Source organism: Ascaphus truei, chromosome 5 (genome assembly GCF_040206685.1).
Source record: "Ascaphus truei isolate aAscTru1 chromosome 5, aAscTru1.hap1, whole genome shotgun sequence".
NCBI classification, from domain to species: Eukaryota; Metazoa; Chordata; class Amphibia; order Anura; family Ascaphidae; genus Ascaphus; species Ascaphus truei.
Window position 1 is genome coordinate 38313232 of NC_134487.1, and position 19302 is coordinate 38332533.

Consider the following 19302-nt stretch of genomic DNA (forward strand, 5'->3'; position numbering starts at 1 on the left):
GGTAGCCTTCTCCCAGCAACGCTCCGATAACCAAAGAGACTGCCCACAGTCACCCTTCCGGTTCTCTGCTGCAAAACACTCCCTCCTTCAACGAGCACAGCAGTTTGAAATTGTACTCGTACAAGCAGTGTGATGGCTATCAATAGGTGTTCCACCTTCCAGCTGAATGTAGATTGAACACACTGGGGGGTAACCTCGGATGTCAGGCGTAGGGGAGAACTAGGATTCTCGCGTAGATGACAATCGGCAGACACAAACTACTTTTTAGGAATATATATTAAAAGAATGGATCAGACAAGTAGCATATACATGGAATAAGTATTATCTCCTACTAACCCTATGCGTTTCGTCTAAAACATAGACTTCATCATGGGTATAAAGATGTAAATACATCCCCTATATTTATACCTGTGTCCATGCTCTAGTAGGTTGATTAGGAAATTGAAAATCCAATCAAAATAGTGAAGCATCTACCAATGAGTTCTCTCATGAGCAGATTTACATAATCACAGGTAGAAATATAAGTAACAGACACTTCATAATAACAAAGATAAATAAAATGTTTTAATATCATAATAAAAATAAACAATATATTTTAAATAAAATCAAGGGAAAAAAGTTGTTAAACAATTTATACCAACATGGTGTACATGGAAAAATAGTGTAACATATGTTTGCATTTTATACGTAAAGGGGATTACAACTTCCAGCTATCACATATACCTATATCCTCCAGCAAAATTCTATATATCAGATGTATTTCCAAAACAGAGCATATATTGGGAGCCAGTTTGCAGAATGGGGAGATAAATATCAATTTTGGAGAAAAGCGCCCAGATCAATATCGATGTTATGTCCATTTGGCACTAAGGTTTTCATCAAATGGATCCACTTGGTTTCAAATTTAGATATTTTTATTGATAATATCTCCCCCTCTCATACTTGGCTCCAAAATATCTATGCCAATACATTTTATCCCTGCAGGGTTTTGGCCATGGCATTCTTTAAAATGCCTGGAAAGGCTTTGTTGCATAAAACCCTTCTGGATGTTGGTGATATGTTCCGCAAAACGCATCTTTAATTTGCGGTTAGTACGACCTGTATACTGTTTCGGACACAGGCACGTAATCAAATATACTGTATTGAACGAATCACAACTTAGGAATCTATATATCAAATACTTTTTTAGTGAATGTAGAAGAGAATGCCTTGAACTGTTTGATCTCTAATGGGTTAAGCTCACACATCTTACATTTAAGACATTTGAAAAATCCTTTTATATAGAGAAATGATTTTGTTTTGATATTCCTTTTCTGATTTTAAACAACTGGGGGCAATAGTTTTTGTAAGTGACATGGCCTTAGTAAAAATGACCCTATTTGTCTGTGGCAAATATGTTTGTAAAACAGGGTCCTTTAATATTGCGGTCCACTTAGCAGTAGCACACTCCTACATAATAACATTTTATAATTATTTTATTGTCATTTACCCTGGTCTTAAATATGTACTGTACACCATATAGGGATACCATAAACTTTAAATATGGAATCACCACATACCACAATATATGGTAGGCTCCCTGTGTAATAGTATATAATATATACCATTTTCTCTTTTTTTTAATTTTAGAATATATTGATCTGTTTCCATCAGTCCTTCCACCTCCTATCCTATAAAGTTATGCATGCGGGGGATTATTGGCCCGCACTATTCAATCATAAATTAACAGATCTACTGACTAAATGAGATCTGTTCACATCCCTTAATAGCAGTGGGAACCTGTATGGAGCATAAACAAATGCGGTTTGCGCAATTGGTTCAACACGTCGCACGCTCCACCCTCAAGGAGGGATATTTAAATCCGAATTACCTGCATTCAGCACACACTCCTCCCCTTTGAAGAAGCGCCCGTGTTTGGCACGAAACGATCGTCGGGTTCCGGCGGCGTCCTCGAGGCTTACGTCAGCCGCAGGAGATGAATGCCGGTAGAATCAAAGACGCCTAGAACTGGTTGTATGAATCTCTTACAATATTGAGGAGGTTTTTCTGGTATGTGTGCATATTCGTCAAATTTAAGGTAGTCATTTGTCCTGTTTCGTGTATGTATTTACTGCACTCCTAATTGTAGCGAGTGAGAGCTACTGATACAATGTAGTTGAATCAACAGGACACGCGATCTGGCATGGCACGCGACAAGGGCACTTAACATGTACATCACATGTGTTGTCTGGCATTCAATGTGTCCCTTCACCTTGTGGGTGCTCCCATTTGTATATGACCTAAAACAGTCATGTACTGTAAGTGTTTACACATTACAGACAGTGAATACCTGCGCTTCTCCCTTTGGGATAGCAATAAATGGGGAATATATATATATATATGGTATAAAAATCTATTAGATAAAGGAGACTTTTGGTTTACATCCTTTGATCAAATAATGCCAAGCCTGCTAACCATGTCAAGGTAAGTCTCTATAGCAGGTCCCTACGCTAAATGCATACTAATATTATGTGAAATAAAACCCAGAAGGGGTTAATATATCCAAGCATATCTATATATATATTTCTCAAACCGTTGTATGCGTGTCTGTTTGTCCTGTGTCTCCCTGTGTCTAGGGGCAATCACATTGGACCTTTGGCCCGTCACTCCGCCTCAGGCCAAACCGTTGTATGTGTGTCTGTTTGTCCTGTGTCTCCCTGTGTCTAGGGGCAATCACATTGGACCTTTGGCCCGTCACTCCGCCTCAGGCCAACGAGATGGCTCTCTTGGCCCGCCCGCCCCCGCACACCTCTCATTGGCCTGAGGCAAAGTGACGGGCCAAAGGTCCAACACATACACACACACACACACCTCCCGCCCAGGTAAGTAACTAAACCGCCGCCTCCCCTCCCAGCGCACACCCCTGCCGCCGCCTCAAACCCCTTTGCCTCCCGCTGCGTCACCCCTGTGCCTCACACCGCCTCCCGCTGCCTCCCACTACTGTGCCTCCCCTCCCAGCACAGATCTCTGCCGCCGGGGCCCCCAACCCCTGCGCCTCCCCTCCCAACGCAAAACCCCTGTGCCTCCCCTCCCAGCGCAAAACCTCTGTGCCTCCCCTCCCAGTGCAAAACCCCTGTGACTCCCGCTGCCTCCAACCCCTGCGCCTCCGCCCTCCCTTCCGGCATTGCCTCCAAGCTCACACCCCGGCCGCACGGGAGCGAGCGCCCGGGACACAGCGGGGGAGCGGACAGCCGGCCGGGGGAAGCGGCCACAACACGCTGCCTCCCGCCTCAGATCCACGGGAGCGGAGGGGTGAGGGAGCGGGCGGAGGGGTGAGGGAGCGGCCGGACGGGTGAGGGAGCGGCCGAACGCGTGCACGCGCCCCCGTCTGCAGACGTCCACAACAGACGGAAGGTTTCGGGGGGGGGGGGGGGACAGACGACTGGAGGAAGGGGGAGCAAGCGGCCACATGATACATTATTTGTCACTTACCTCCCCTCCCGCACCCCCCCCTTCCCCCCGCTCCACCCATTCCCCCCCTTCCCCCCCGCTCCACCCCTTCCCCCCCACTTCTCTTCCCCCCTCCCCCTTCCCCCCTCTCCCCCCCCCTTCACCTCCTCTCCCCCCCCCTTCACCTCCTCTCCCCCCCTTCACCTCCTCTCCTCCCCCCCTTCACCTCTTCCTCCCCCCAACCTTCACCTCCCCCTTCCCTCCCTCTCCCCCTCCCCCTCACCTCCCATCATCCCCCCCCTCCACCTCCCGTCACCCCCCCATCACCTCCTGTCACCCCCTCCACCTCCCCTCCCCCCTTCACCTCCCCTCACCCCCCCTTCACCTCTCCTCACCCCCCCACGCTCCCCCTTCTCCACCTCCCCCCTTCCCCTCCTCCACCTCCCCCTTCCTATCCCCCCTCCCCTCCGCCCCCCCTTCACCACCCTCCCTTCACCGCCTTTCGGCCGCCCTCCCGCCTCTGCCTTTCGCCCACCCACCACTCACACCCCTGCGCCACACAGCCGCCGCACACACTGAACAGACACCCGCCGCCTCCTGCCCCTACGCAACAACATCACTGACCAGCTGTCGCCCGCACTCGCTACACACCCGCCGCCTCACACCCTAGCAGGACCCCGACCCACAGCCAGCACTCACTACCCACGCGCCACCCGTACTGAACACCCACCCGCCGCCTCACACGCTCACACCCTAGCAGGACACACGCCTCACATTTTTACATCACTTATGTCACCAAAATATACATTGTACTGTGGTGTGTTTACAATAAACCATTTTTATACAACATCGTATTACATTTTCTTCCATCTTTCTTTTCAACATTATTATCCAACCTTTCCAACAAATAGTCACCTATTGTTCCACGATTTATAAATAATACTACCTAATACGCATTTACATCCCGGGCAACGCCGGGTATATTAGCTAGTGCTTAATATAACATAGTGCAGTTAAAAACTGGTATATACCAGTGAAGATACTCACATGTCTGCAAGTAAAGTGAATAGTAAAATACAGGGACCTTGCTGGGAGATTATATACCTAGAAGAAGGAGGGGCTGGCCTCCCACAAGCTGCCCAATAAACAGTTGCAGATGATTGGCTAAATATATTACTTATACCCTAATAGTGTTGCCCTCTAGGAGCGTGCTGCTAAGGATTAAAATCGGCCCAACAGAAAATGTAAAACAAATATATAATCGCCGCGCTTCTCCATGTACTTTACAGGAACAAATCCTCCCTAAGTCTCCTGGTCAGAAAGCGTATTGCACAGCAGATGCTAATGCCAATTATTGACTATGGAGACATAGTATATGGCTCGGCTCCTCAAACCCACCTTAGCAAACTTGACACCCTCTACAATTCAATTTGTCGTTTTGTTCTCCAATGCAACTACAACACACATCACTGCGAAATGCTCAAAGAACTAGATTGGTCATCACTAGAGTCTAGGCGCAAAGTTCACCTTTCCTGTCTCACCCTCAAATACTTTCTGGGCAAGCTACCCAGCTACCTGAACAAGCTCCTCACCCCTACCACATGCAGTACCTATCACCTGAGATCAGACTCCAAAAGACTATTCATGGTCCCAAGACTCAACAAAGTATCCGGACGTTCCTCCTTCTCCTTCCGTGCACCCCAAAACTGGAACAACCTACCAGAGACTCTCATATCCACCACCAGCTTAAGTTCTTTCAAATCTAAGGCTGTCTCACACTTTAATCTGGTCTGTAACTGTTTCATACGCTCATAATATATATTTTCTTTAACTGTGCATGCAATGTCTTGTATATAATGTATACCTTGTTCATTTATGTAACTGTATTTGTAACCATGTATTATTTTGTTTTACTCTGTGCCCAGGACATACTTGAAAACGAGAGGTAACTCTCAATGTATTACTTCCTGGTAAAATATTTTATAAATAAATAAATAAATGTAAGGAGCATGCAGTTGCCGAAGGTATTGGCCATACAAATGTGAAAAACAGACCGTGAATCCCTGCGCTTCTCCCTTTGGGATAGCAATAAATGGGGAATATATATATAAGGTGTAAAAATCTATAAGATAAAGGAGACTTTTGGTTTACATCCTTTGATCAAATAATGCCAAGCCTGCTAACCACGTCAAGGTAAGTCTCTATAGCAAGTTCCTACGCTCAATGCATACTAATGTTATGTGAAATAAACCCAGAAGGGGTTAATATATCCAAGCATATGCTTAATATTGTTTTACATAAGTGTTTACACATTATACATATTTGCCGCCTACACCTAAAATTACCTTTACCAGTTGTCGTATTGGTAATGTTAATATTTCTTAGTTTGCTAGGTGCTATCAAATTTTTTGATATTGGTGGCTTTCTATGTACTACTGATGCATAACTCAGGAGACCAAGGCCATGAAAGAATACATCTCTGAGAACCTCCAGAGGGGGTTTATCCGGAAATCCTCTTCACCCGCAGGAGTGGTGTTTTTCTTTGTAAAGAAAAAAGATGGGACCCTCAGACCCTGTTTCGACTATTGGGACCTTCACAAAATCACTATAAAGAATCGGTACCCCTTACCACTAATCTCCGAACTCTTTGACAATCTGCAGGGGGCCACTATCTTCACCAAACTGGATCTGCGAGGAGCTTACAATCTTGTAAGAATCCGTTGGGGAGACAAATGAAAGACAGCCTTCAACACCCGGGACGGACACTACAAATACCTTGTGATGCCATTCGGCCTTTCTAATGCTCCAGCGGTATTCCAGGATTTTAATGAAATTTTCAGGGACCTCCTCGGACAATTTGTCATTGTCTATCTTGATGATATCCTAATTTTTTCCAAGTCCGTACAGGAGCATTCGGGTCAGGTTAAACAGGTACTTCAACGTCTGCGAAAGAATCGCCTATTCGCCAAGTTGGAGAAATGCCAGTTTCTCCAGACTAAAATGACCTTTCTTGGTTACATCATATAAGACACCGGCTTTGCCATGGATCCTGCCAAGGTGAAAGCGGTCTTGGATTGGCCTCGTCCTACAACGCTGAAGGCCGTACAACGCTTCCTGGGCTTCGCCAACTAATACCGAAGATTCCTATTGAACTTCTCTTCTGTGGAAGCGCCCATTACTGCCTTAACCCAGAAATGTGCCGACCCAGCCACATGCTCCTCTGCTGCGAATCAGGCTTTTGGGAAATTGAAAACAGCCTTCGTGTCAGCTCCTGTCCTCGTACACCCGGATCCTAGTTTACCCTTCACCCTGGAGGTGGACACTTCTGACGGCGGGGCCGGAGCAGTTCTATCTCAGAGAAAGACACCTCAGGCCAAACTGCACCGTGCGCTTCCTTCTCCCAAAAAAAATTCCCGGCCGAACAAAATTACGATGTAGGCAACCGGGAACTCCTGGCCATCAAAGGAAGGAAGGTTATGGAATGGGGTCATTCCTCCAGGTGCTCGGGACATCCTGGCACTAGAAGAACCACTGATCTGCTTGAACGGACTTTCTGGTGGCCAGGAATGCAGAGGGAGATCAAAGAATTTGTCGCCTCATGCCCGACTTGTGCTCAAAATAAAACTCCCCAGAACAAACCCACAGGGTTACTCCAACCTCTTCCTATCCCTGATCGGCCATGGACCCACTTATCTATGGACTTTATCGTTGAACTAACCATATCTAAAGGCATGAACGCCATTCTGGTAGTGGTGGACCAGTTCTCCAAGCAAGCCCACTTTATCACTCGTAGGGGCCTGCCGAATGCATCCAAGCTTTCTGAAATCTTTGTCCATGAAAATTTTCGTCTCCATAATGTACCTCAGGTTATTGTTTCAGATCGGGGTTCCCAATTTATTTCTAAATTGTGGCATTCCTTTTGCCAACAACTGGGGATTTCTCTTAATTTTTTTTCTTTGTACCAGACTAACGGCCAAAGGGAACGGACTAACCAGTCGTTGGAACAATTTATTCAATGTTTTGCATCCGACTCCCAGGACAACTGGACAGATCTACCTTGGGCGGAGTTCTCCCACAATAATTTAGGGAACGAGTCTACGATGGATTCACCGTTCTTCATCAATTATGGTTTTCACCCATCAGTCCTTCCCATGACAGGACCCAGATCCGGGGTACCAGCAGCGGATAACAGGATCCAACAGTTAAAGAACTCATGGGAGAAGATTCAAGGGAATCTCAAGAAAGCAGTTTTTCTACAGAAGGAACAGGCGGACCGAAATCGACGAGGATCCCCAGCATACAAACCAGGGAATAAGGTGTGGCTTTCTACCAAGAACATTCGACTAAAAGTTCCCACAGCTAAACTAGCACCCAGATTTATTGGTCCATTTACCATCTCCGAGAGGATCAACCCGGTTACCTATCGCTTACAATTACTATCTTCAATGCGCATTCCATCCGTTTTTCACACATCCCTCCTGAAACCATGTATACAGGATCCTCACTCTTCTGCCTCGGTCTCACCACCAGAACCCCTCCTCATAGACAGACAGCAAGAATTCGAAGTGCAGTAAGTACTGGATTGCAGGTTATCAGGGGAAGGCTCCAGTACCTCATTCATTGGAGGGGCTTTGGCCCCGAGGAGCGGTCCTGGATCTCGGGATCAGTTAGACGCTCGAAGGCTCATCTGGGCATTCCACTCAAGGTACCCTCTTAAGCCATCCCTGAGACGCCCGGAGGTCGCCCCTGAAGGGGGTGTACTGTGAGGATGAGCATAAGGTCCCGTCCCAGTCACTCATCTCACAACGTCACCTATGATGCGTGCCAGCCACAACTTACGCCCAGGCACCACATTGTTGGAAGGGCAGGGACCACGGGGACCGCTCCCAGGTCCCGCCTCCATGACAACATGGGCAGCACACAGCGCACACGGAATATGTGCAGACGCCACACGGACACAGGCACTCAAGGGGTTAACGGGATCACTTATTCCACAGCTGCTACGGGCTCCGCCCCTGCCTATCACTATATAGCATACTGATGATGCTCACTCCCTGCAGCCTTCCCATTGGCTCTCTCTCCTTTATATGCTCAGCCAGCCCCTTTGCAAATTGGCTGAGCATAAACTTTCTTGTGTGCTTACCTCCTTGCTTCCTATTGCCTTGCCTTGTCCTGCTTTGTATTTTTGACCTCAGCTTGCACCCGGACTCCCGACTTCTCTGACCCCTGGACCATGGTTACGGATTCGACTGCTATTCTCTCTACCCCTGGACTCTGGCACCGCATCAACGACTATCTGACCTTCTCTCCTTAACCACGGCAAGTACCTAGACCACTCTGACCTCTCCTACCATGACCCGGCTAAACGATTACCACTCTGCACTCTGGACGTGCCTTCTCAGTTGTTGGTCGGTGGCTATCAATATCCCCACCTCAGCCTCGCGGTCCCGCCTTGTTTATGGTGAGCACTCGTGACAGTGTGTTTATTAATTTTCATTTTCAACTTGTATCAGTTGATTGGAGGTTAGTGGCCCCTCCTCCCAGGGTTTAAGCTCACCCCACCCCACTTTTTAAGTAGCAGGGTTTTCCGTGTTCCTGTGCAGGACATGTCCACTATGGCCACTCTATAGTATCAGATCTCAGAGCATTGCGCATAAGTAAGGACATAGACCACTGCCACAATCGTACATAGAGCATGCGCAATGCCTGATCACTCTGTTATTTACATATATTGATCGCTCTATTATGCCGCGCATGCGTGGTATATATTGGTGGTAATGATCTCTGTCCCTGTACATGCTCAATGCGCACTGGATGCGTATTTTTTATCTGCTCTCGCATGTGTAATGTTCGTGCGTATACTGATCGCTCTATCACGCTTTGTACATGACTGTGGAATTAGTTTAAGTCCCTGCTCATGCACAACGGTATGAGAGTTGAATAAATGATTCTATCAGGCATGCGCAATATGTATCCAACGAGTATCTTTACTTGCTGGCGCATGCGCAATGCCCAATTACTCTGTTACCATGTCTTTCCATGCATGCGCAATGCACTTTGTTTATCTGGGACCATGGCAACTGCTTCCCTTTAAATATCTAGTTTACTGAGCCCCTCGCAAATTTTCCCCTGACGAAGCTCTGTAGTTGGAGGGAAACGTGTGTTGGGCACCTAATTTACGCCATCAGGCACCGCTATGGGTCTGTTTTAGTGTAACACGGCGGGCTACTTCTACCAGTTGAGATACTTATAAGAAAACTTAGTTAGGTCTAGTTCAGCATGTAACACTATTCTGATACTTTGTACCACATCAATCTGATAGCTTGTTTGACTTTCTGGCTGACGTATTACCTACTACTGTATCTAGCCAGTGTACCTGGTATATCAGGATCCTTAGGTATCAATACCAGATAGCTTCACACAGAGAGTACTACTGTTCAACTTTGCAATAATTGCTATATATACTTTTGGATACATGGTACATTTATCAGCAGTGAGTTCACCACTATTTAATTGAGCTACCTTTGTCATCAGTGTAGCGCTGCTAGATCCTCACTAATATTGCTGCTGATTCTATTAATAATATGTATTTGTACACCACGAGGATTTACCTGTTAAACATTATACACGGGTGCTTATCCTCATAGTTATATCAGCAACATTATTTCCCTCAGTGGCTAGATCCCACTATTAGGTGATCCCACTCATGGTCATCACTATAGGGGGCCACGCGAATTAATTTACTGGCTGGGGTGTATGAGGTGACAAATGCCATAACATTTTGTCCTATTCTTTTGCTGTGTCTATATTTTCTATTTTTTTTCATGTGCATTAAGTCCGTTTTATTGTAGCCCATTTTTTGGAACCTATTTTGTATGTTGATTAATATAGTATCCAGATTCTCCTCTTTGTCTACTGAGATTTAAACACATTAGGTGGATGGTAGCTGTTTGCTGGAGAAATAGTGTTATCTGTGGGTTTTCTGTACAATGTTGCAGAAAGTTTGCCATCATACAGTATAACTTGATCAGTATGACCAGATAAAAAATGCTAGCTCTATGTAGAGGTTTGCATATGCCGGTGCCATATGCATACCTCTAGTTTGTAAAAAAAAAAATGTTTTGAATCTAAAATAATTTTTTGGGAAAATGCAAGAGTAGTAATAGGAAATCTATGAATTGGTTAACTTGATGATCACGTTTTAAACATTTTTCTGATGACTTCAAAGATTTCCTGATGTAGAATATTTGCATACAAAGTTGAAATGTCCATAGACGCTAAAATTGATTATTTTCCAGCTAAAGCTAAAGAATCTCTCACGTTATATTTTTAGTAGCCTATAGATTTCAGTAAGAAAAAATATAGAAACTGTGAAATTGGTTGATTAGTGGAGGCTAAAGGTGAAATAATTTGGTCTGCCCAGGGGTTAAAGAAGATATTTGTGTACCTTAGGTAATGGGTAGAAGAGTGGGTGTCTGGGGTTATGTCATCATCAATCCATCTACAGGCATACCCCGGTTTAAGGACACTCACTTTAAGTACACTCGCGAGTAAGTACATATCGCTCAATAGGCAAACGGCAGCTCACGCATGCGCCTGTCAGCACGTCCTGAACAGCAATACCGGCTCCCTACCTGTACCGAAGCTGTGCGCAAGCTGGGAGACTATAGAGCCTGTTTCAAATGAGTTATTTACATCAGTTATACACGTATATGACGATTGCAGTACAGTACATGCATTGATAAGTAGGAAAAAGGTAGTGCTTCACTTTAAGTACATTTTCGCTTTACATACATGCCCACGTTAATGCGGGGTATGCCTGTATTGTGTTATGCCATTTGTACAATGTCACAAATCTCGGTGGGATATTTTACCATAGGGTCAAAGTCAAGTTTTCTGTAAGTGAGCATATCACCTAACTGCCTAAAGCCTCAATTTTATATTGTTCAGATTTTTTCACAACTACTTCCACACCTTTTGTTTGCCTTCTTAATTATTATATTGGAGTCCTCTGATGGGAATACAAAGCTATTAAATCCCTATGTACATATATCAGACATGTACTTATAATGTTTGGCACAGTATCTCAGCCTCTGTTATGTTAAGTAAGTACTCAATCCAAATTCTTGGTAGGAGCTAAAAATTTGAATTTAAAATGAAATAAAGATTCTGATGTTGAAGAAGGTTGCTCAGACCAGCTAAATAAAATAATAATACATAACGAAAATGAAGATTTCTTTCAAACTTAAGTTTGATCTCAAATTTGTCAAATTTCACAGTTTGAACAAAAGTTAGAACCTTATAACACAGACAACAGCAGTTGTACAATAAACACATTGTAAAGAGATACCTATTTTTATGTTTAATTTTGCTACATTTTCAGTTCCATTGGGCCAGTACCATATTTCGTGCTGCAGCCTACTCTGGCAATAAAGAGGATACTTGTCATATTCATTTGTTTTATTTTCTTGTGTGTGTGTGTGTGTGTTGAAACCATTGTCCTATTTTAATTTTTAGAATTTACATTTTCCCTTTAAAATTGATACTGTTGGGTTGGGCGAGTAATATTTATTTGTGCATCTTGATTTTTAAAAGTGAAATGTAATGCCCAGTTTACACACTCCAAATAGAAGAGCATTACTGTGTCTGTGTGTTGAGAGAGCCCTGACTAATTGATGTAAGGTTCTGGAAATGTAGCAGCAATCCCCCAGTTTTTTTTTTTTTGTTTTTTTTTTTTACAGAACCTGAATCTGAACCCAGTGGTCCACGGGAGCTGAACTGCACTATTCTTAGCTTCAGGACCCCCCAGTTCCTGAGATATTCTATATAAAATCAAAGATGGTCAACGGGAGCATTCAATATGAAGCAGTGATGTCATGCACTGATGACATTGCGGCTTCCTGTTGGTTTATGTGAGTGAGGCTTGGATGGCGGCCATATTGACTTCCCAAAAGGGAGCAGAAACACTGGTACATAAAGAGGTAAATATCTGGGAAACTGAGAGGTCCCCAGAACCAGAGGTTTTGTCTGGGAACCCTCTAAATTGGCCATATGTGTATTTGTATGCATGAGGCTTCCTCACCCTCAGAAAGAAAACCGGTTACCACTGTGCTCTCCCAGAATGGGCACCACAATGCCTTGCATAGCACTACTTGATGCATTCTGGTTGCAATCTCTGAGAGCAGTGCAGTCATGGACAACTACAGTATGACTGATTGAGCTTAAACGCACAGTCTCTCCTGTGGCTGACCTTCCCTCGTTGTGTGTTTGTGTATATATTGAAACAAGGGAGAACAGGCTCTGCAGTATTGCACTCATGATCTAAATACTGTATATGAATTAATTAAAATGTAAATCTTTAATAAGTACATAATTAAAAAAAATTATAAGTGAATTGAAAGGAATAGTAAACTAACATTAATGTATACATCAATAATTACAACTAGTCCAAGGCAGGTCCAGAATATTTAAGTAAATAATTGGACACGTGACCTAACTGATATATCTGTCTCTTTTAGATGTTCACTGAGAGACTAAGGCTATTGCTTCTAGTAATATACAGTATTTAGTTACTGCAGGAGTGTTCACAGGTCTTTCAACTGAGAGCTATAATCCTCATTTAACATAAAGACCTGTTTGAAAGTAACCCCTACTAACACTTTCTTCTATAGGAGTTTGGACATGTTTAGGCTTTCTTTGGCAATACTAGCTTAATTCAGATTAATACTATTAATACAGATTAATACTAGATTAATTAAGATTAATTCAGGTGTGACCTACCATAGTGAACGATAGTATTATTTTCCCCCAGCCCCTATTTTCCTTCGTCCAAATATTTACTTAAATATTCTGGACCTGTCTTGGACCAGTTTTAATTATTGTTGTATATATCTTAATATGTTGGTTTACTATTCTTTGTATTCACTTAAATCTTTAATAAGTACATAATTAAAAAATGATGAGTTTTAATTCATCCATATACTTAGATCATGAGTGCAATAATGCAGAGCCTGTTCTCCCTTGTTTCTGATTACCAATTATCCTGCATGCACGTTGATCCTCCATCACTATCTTCATTATTGGCTGAGCAGGAGTTGTTCTTTGTATCAGTTATTCTTTGTGTATATATGAACAGTATGTATGTGTATATATGTATTTATTTTGGTTTACTGCTGCCTTGCCTTTCTATAGACATTATATATCCTACATATCTTCAGAGGAGGATGTGTCACTGCTGGTCTCCTCTACTCCCTCTACTTGCCCTCTTGACCCCATTCCATCCCATCTCCTAGAACCTCTTGCTCCTACTATAACCCCTACGCTCACACACATTTTTAACTCCTCCCTCTACTCTGGTACTTTCCCCTCCTCCTTCAAGCATGCAACATTAGTCAAAAACAGCAAGCTTGAGCCTACCTGTCTTTCTAACTTTCGACCTGTCTCCCTCCTGCCTTTTGCTTGTAAACTCCTTGAACGTCTTGTATTCTCTCGCTTGCTCCATTTTCTCAGCACCTATTCTCTCCTAAAACCTCTACAATCTGGCTTCCGCACTGCTTACTCGACTGAAACAGCCCTCACTAAAATAACTAATGACCTCCATGCTGCCAAAGACAGAGGTTATTACACTCTGCTCATATTACTCGACCTCTCTACATCATTTGACACCGTGGACCACCCTCCTCTCCTTCACATTGGTATTGGTATTCGTAACAAAGTTCTATCCTGGATCTCCGCTTACCTCTCCCATCGTACTTTCAGTGTCTCTTCTGCTAACAGCTCCTCCTCCATCGATCTCTCTGTGGGGGTACTCCAGGGCTTTGTCCTGGGAACTCTTCTCTTTTCTCTGTACACACTTTCTCTAGGTGACCTAATCTCATCTCTTGGGTTTAAATATCACCTCTATGCTGACGACACACAAATTTACTTTTCAACCCCTAACCTTACACCTGCTGTACAGACCAAAGTTTTTGAATGTCTCTGGGCTATATCATCCTGGATGACCCATGGCAAAAACAGAGCTCCTTATACTTCCTCCCAAACCTGGCCCTACTACCTCCTTCCACATTACTGTTGGAAGTACCATCATTCACCAAGTAGCCCAAGTACGCTGCTTAGGGGTCACACTCGACTACTCTCTCACATTCTCCTCTCAAGTCCTTTCTTAAACAATCACATGACTGGCCTCCAGATTTATTTATATGGGTTATAAAAGAGATTATATACATTAAGCTTTTAATTGTGCCTATCACAAGGAGAGATTCAATTTTCTTGCAGCAAGTGAGCAAAAGAAATTTGAAAGAATTGAACAATTTATAAGAATGGATAGGTCTAAATACACTTCAGAGAGCGTTCAATCACGTGGCGATGTCCTCTACTCCTTTGTTTATTACTAGATTTAGTAGCCAAGCAAATCAGATCAAATCTATTATTTCAAGACATTCAAGTATTTTGTCTTTGGATAAAGATCTCAAAACTTTCATTCGTACGGGTCCTAGAGTAGTATTTAGGAAGTCCAAATCATTGGCTACTCATGTTTCCATAGTTTCTTTTATTCTAATCCAGGATTTAGGGGGACTCAATGTCTGACCAAGGGATTTTTCAAATGTGGACAATGTAAGGGCTGCCCCTTTGCCAAACCCACAAAAATACTTGACAATGGCTACAAGCTTAGATCTTTAATTAATCGCAACACAAGCTACGTCATTTATTATCGAACATGCAGTTGTGGTAGTGAATATATGGGATGTACCATTAGGCCACTAAAACATAGAATCATGGAGCACATCCATAAAACATGAAGATATGAGGATTCCGGTCCAGACATTTTTCTTAGTGCTCATATGGTAGTTTATCCACCCTTACATTTTGGGGTATTGAACAGGTTAGGTGACAGATTGAATGCCCTCAATAGAAAGGAGATGTTTTGGATTCATTCTTTAGGTACTTTAGCTCCCTCCAGGATCAGTACAGATTGGGAATTGCATCATTTTATGTACATTTATATTTCCCATATTATATGTTTAAATATTGGTTTGTTCAAATTATTATTATTATTATTATATTTGTTTGTTTGATTCTACATTTTGTATGTATAATACTGTACTTCAAAATGATTGCTTAAAAAAGACTTTTACATAGACCTGTAAAAATTGTTCATGCATTTACTCAATATAGTATTTTGACAATATTGGCTCAATTATGATTATAATTCCATGAAGTACTATGTTTTTATGTTAATTTCTTTTACAGTTGTTTTTTTTTTAATTTCAGTTTCTTTCCCTGGGTCCACAGTAATATGGTTATCTAGATATCTCCTTTTTGGACACATTTGTGTTCTTTTTTCAAGGAGTCATCTCTATATTGTACAATATTGTAGGTCTAATTTTTCTGATTGGTATGAGTGAGTGAAGTACGTACTGTTATCTTATGGTTTGTTACTTTGTTTTTCTCTCTTCGATACTTTTTGTATTATTCAATCCCAGTCTCATAGAACCAGAGACAATCATAAGGTGGAGTTTTTTTAGTCATTAATTCAACTTCAAAGTAATTCCCTTCACCTGGAGTTAATAGATCCTTCCAAAAGTAATGGAGATGCCTGGTAGTAACTCGATGGGACAGTCATAGGGATGATCAGGGGGAAGTTTATCAGCTTTTTTTCTTGTCACCGACATCTAGGAACTCCGCGTTTTGGATGAGCTACAGATATTCTTTAGCGGTAGACATATGGTGCATGCTTATGCACTCTGGCGCAGGAATTTTAGGCAATCAGGAAAGCTGGCAGTGCTCCGAAAGGAATGTGACTGTCCGAGTCTTCCAGTCAATTTGTGGGTTATGTATCATTAGCCACGGGATTCCTAAAATCACTGGAAACTGGGGTGAAGGTAGGAGGTTAATTGAAATTGTCTCCTGATGATTAGGGTCCATAAGCAACGTCAAGCTGTAGGTTTCATGGGTGACAGGTCCAGAGCTCAAAGGGGAGCAGTCAACGATTTCCATCCTTACTTACTCCTTGGGTAGGCCGGCGCCAAATGAGTTTTGGCAAATTCTATGTCCATAAAGTCGATCATTGCGGTTGTGGAGAGATGACGAGTTCCTTCCTCAAGAATAACGAGAACAAGGAGGTGTGGATATCTAGGCGGGGATTCCTTTTGATCCTGAGCTGTGGAGAAGACCGTTTGGGAAAGGGCATGCAGCTGTTCTCTCTTAGGGCCCGGAACAGATCGCGGGGATTTGGTTGCGTCATTGGCGAGATAGTGCCCTGAATTCACCCCAAATAAGCAGAGGTCCTCCGAACAGTGTCTATTCCGTTCTTCGGAGGAAATAGGTCCTAAAATGGTATCCACCTGCATCGGCTCAACTTCAGGGAGTGAACCAGAGGTGGCTCTGGAAAATGCGGACATATCAGCATTTCTCAAGCCAGTGTTGTTAAACATGCTTCCCTGTCTCTCCATTCTCCTTTCCGTGATCCTTCAGTCTCTTCAAAACCCTCTGGGGCCATAACCCGATCAAGTTCATCTCTGATTTGTCCAGAGAAACCCCTGCGAAAATGAAATTGCTGTGCAGCTTCATTCCAATTAGTTTCAGCAACCCATCTACAGAATTCTGAAGCGTATTCTGCTGCCGGGCGTCTTCCCTGACGAAGATTAACCAAGACTGTTTCGGTGGTCGCACAACGATTTGGGTCGTCTAACATCAGCCTCATGTCGTCTTTGAATTCCTGCAGGTCCCTTAGGATTGGACTATCCTGCTCCAGCATCGGGGTGACCCAAGTAAGGACCTCATCTTTGAGAAGAGAGATGATCATCCCAACCTTTAGAGTGTACATGGGATAGGGGGTAGGTTGCGTCAGAAACTGGAGTCTGCACTGGTTGAAAAACCCTTGGAATTGGCGTGGGTCCCTGCCGAACTTCTCCGGAAGAGGAAGGTGGCAGGTGAGTTAGACAGGCTGGGTGGGCTGGTGCGTTTGGTGGAAAATTATGCAGGTATTGCAGCGCAGATTCCGTGTCTGCAATCCGGCCACGTATATCCCGGACTTGGTCTTGTGAAACAGGGTTGTCCTGCAGTTCATGCACCTGATCCCGTAAGTTGTTGAATTGACGTTGAAGGTTAGTGACTAGCCCCTGAATTTCAGAAATGTCTAGAGTTCATTGCTGAGCCAGCGAAGGTCCAGAACCAGCGGGATCCATGGTAGGGCTAGTTTATTCAGTCAAGTATTATGGCAACTGTGGAGTGGATCCCACTTGCTGGAAATGGCAGGACAGGCAGAGCGGTGATGTCGGAGTTGGGGTCACAGGCAGAGGTCGGAGGTAGGCAACTAGAGGCGTAGTCGAGGGACCATACACCTCCAAATAAATATTTAGCAATACAAAATCAAGTGACCAAAGACCTACTCCTATAATGGAATGTATCAGTAACACTATAATTCAATACCTTTATGGAGGTAAGGCCAATTGTATTCCTAGCTGCATACTCATACCGTGTCTTTAACGTACAATATTAACTGAAAAAGAAAAGGGCATAAGCAGAGTAGTATGCTGACTGCCCAAATCTGGACCTAGCACTGCATCGGAGTCAGCACATGGCGAGGCACAATTTTTTAGTTATACCGCTGCACTTTCTCGGCTCCATCAATCCTTCTGTTTAAAGAACTTTTTTGGTCTTCTATAAACTACAGTAGATGTGAGCTTTTACTCCTGGAAATTAATCGATGGACTTGATAAAGCAGTTTGTAACTACTAGGCATGGATTACCCCCCAATTTTTTGTTTGCAATACAGACTTTTTGTATAATTCAGGAGGGGCCCCAGCTAGCGTCACAATATCACAGTCTACAAATCGTACCTGCAGATTCATCAGGCACCTTCACAGGTTAATGAAACCACAAAGGCATTATCTCCCATTGACTTGAATGGGAAATAATGACAGCAGTTACTAGAGCTTTATGAATCTGGGGGTTACAGTTGTGTGTGATTGCTCTCTCTTTGCAAGGTCCTATGAAACTCATCCTTTTGTCCACGATTTATCCTCAGGCTTCTTTTGTTTTCCCCGAGAAGCATCAATGAGTGAGAAGTTATTATGAATTTACTACATTTGATCTCTACCTGCTCTTATTTCTCAAGTTGCTCTCACTGATACCTTGCTGTTGTCTCCTGGGAAACCCCTTTCTACTTGTCTACCTAATCTTGTAAATTTTTTGGGGTCCTCTGTGACCAAAATAGTTTGAAGATGTATTTACCTCCACTGTTGGGGTAAGACCCTCTGGGTCTGACTTTTCCTTAAATACGTCTGCAGCCACAAAGGAGATTGATCATTTTTTTTTATTGTAGCCATTCTTAAAATAGTTTCCTTTTTCTAGAGTTTTAAGTAACAAAATTTTTTTTCCTAATGAGATATGATATACAGTAGGGTTCTCTTGCAAAAGTAATTCCCTTCTGTCAAGAACAGTACACCTGAGAGCACGAGACTTGTGTATGCAACAAGGTTTAATACATCTAGCTATCCAGCTGACTAAGTAATCTCTGTGCAGGGTCCCTAAAATTAGCTATATTTCGGCATTCAGAAACTTTAGTCTGATCAACAGGTGTAAGGTCAGGGGTTGAAAAGTAAATTTGTGTGTCATTAGCATAGAGGTGATATTTGAACAAAGAGATGTGCTTAGGTCACCTGTGTAAAGAGAAAAGAGAAGAGGTACCAGGACAGAGCCCTGGGGTACCCCCACAGAGAGATCGATAGAGAAGGGGGTGTTGGCAAAAGAGACACTGAAAGTGCGATGGGAGAAGTAAGAGGAGATTCAGGATAGAGCTTTGTTACAAATACCAAGAGTATGGAGAATGTGTAGGAGAAGAGGGTGGTTCACAGCAGGGTGCACAAGATT

The 19302-nt window shown here is 43.4% G+C and overlaps 1 protein-coding gene across 10 annotated transcripts in view; it reads left to right on the top strand.

Annotated features, from left to right (window-relative positions):
- Nucleotides 1–19302, top strand: part of LHFPL3 (LHFPL tetraspan subfamily member 3) — a 148756-nt gene that overhangs the window by 82063 nt on the left and 47391 nt on the right. For 4 of the 10 annotated variants that reach the window (XR_012801614.1, XR_012801613.1, XR_012801615.1 and 1 more), the window contains exon 3: nt 12171–12410. The exons of the other annotated variants lie outside the window; for them this stretch is intronic. The gene's annotated coding sequence lies outside the window, so the exon portion shown is untranslated. The remainder of the gene's footprint in view (nt 1–12170; nt 12411–19302) is intronic. 10 annotated transcript variants of the gene reach the window in all.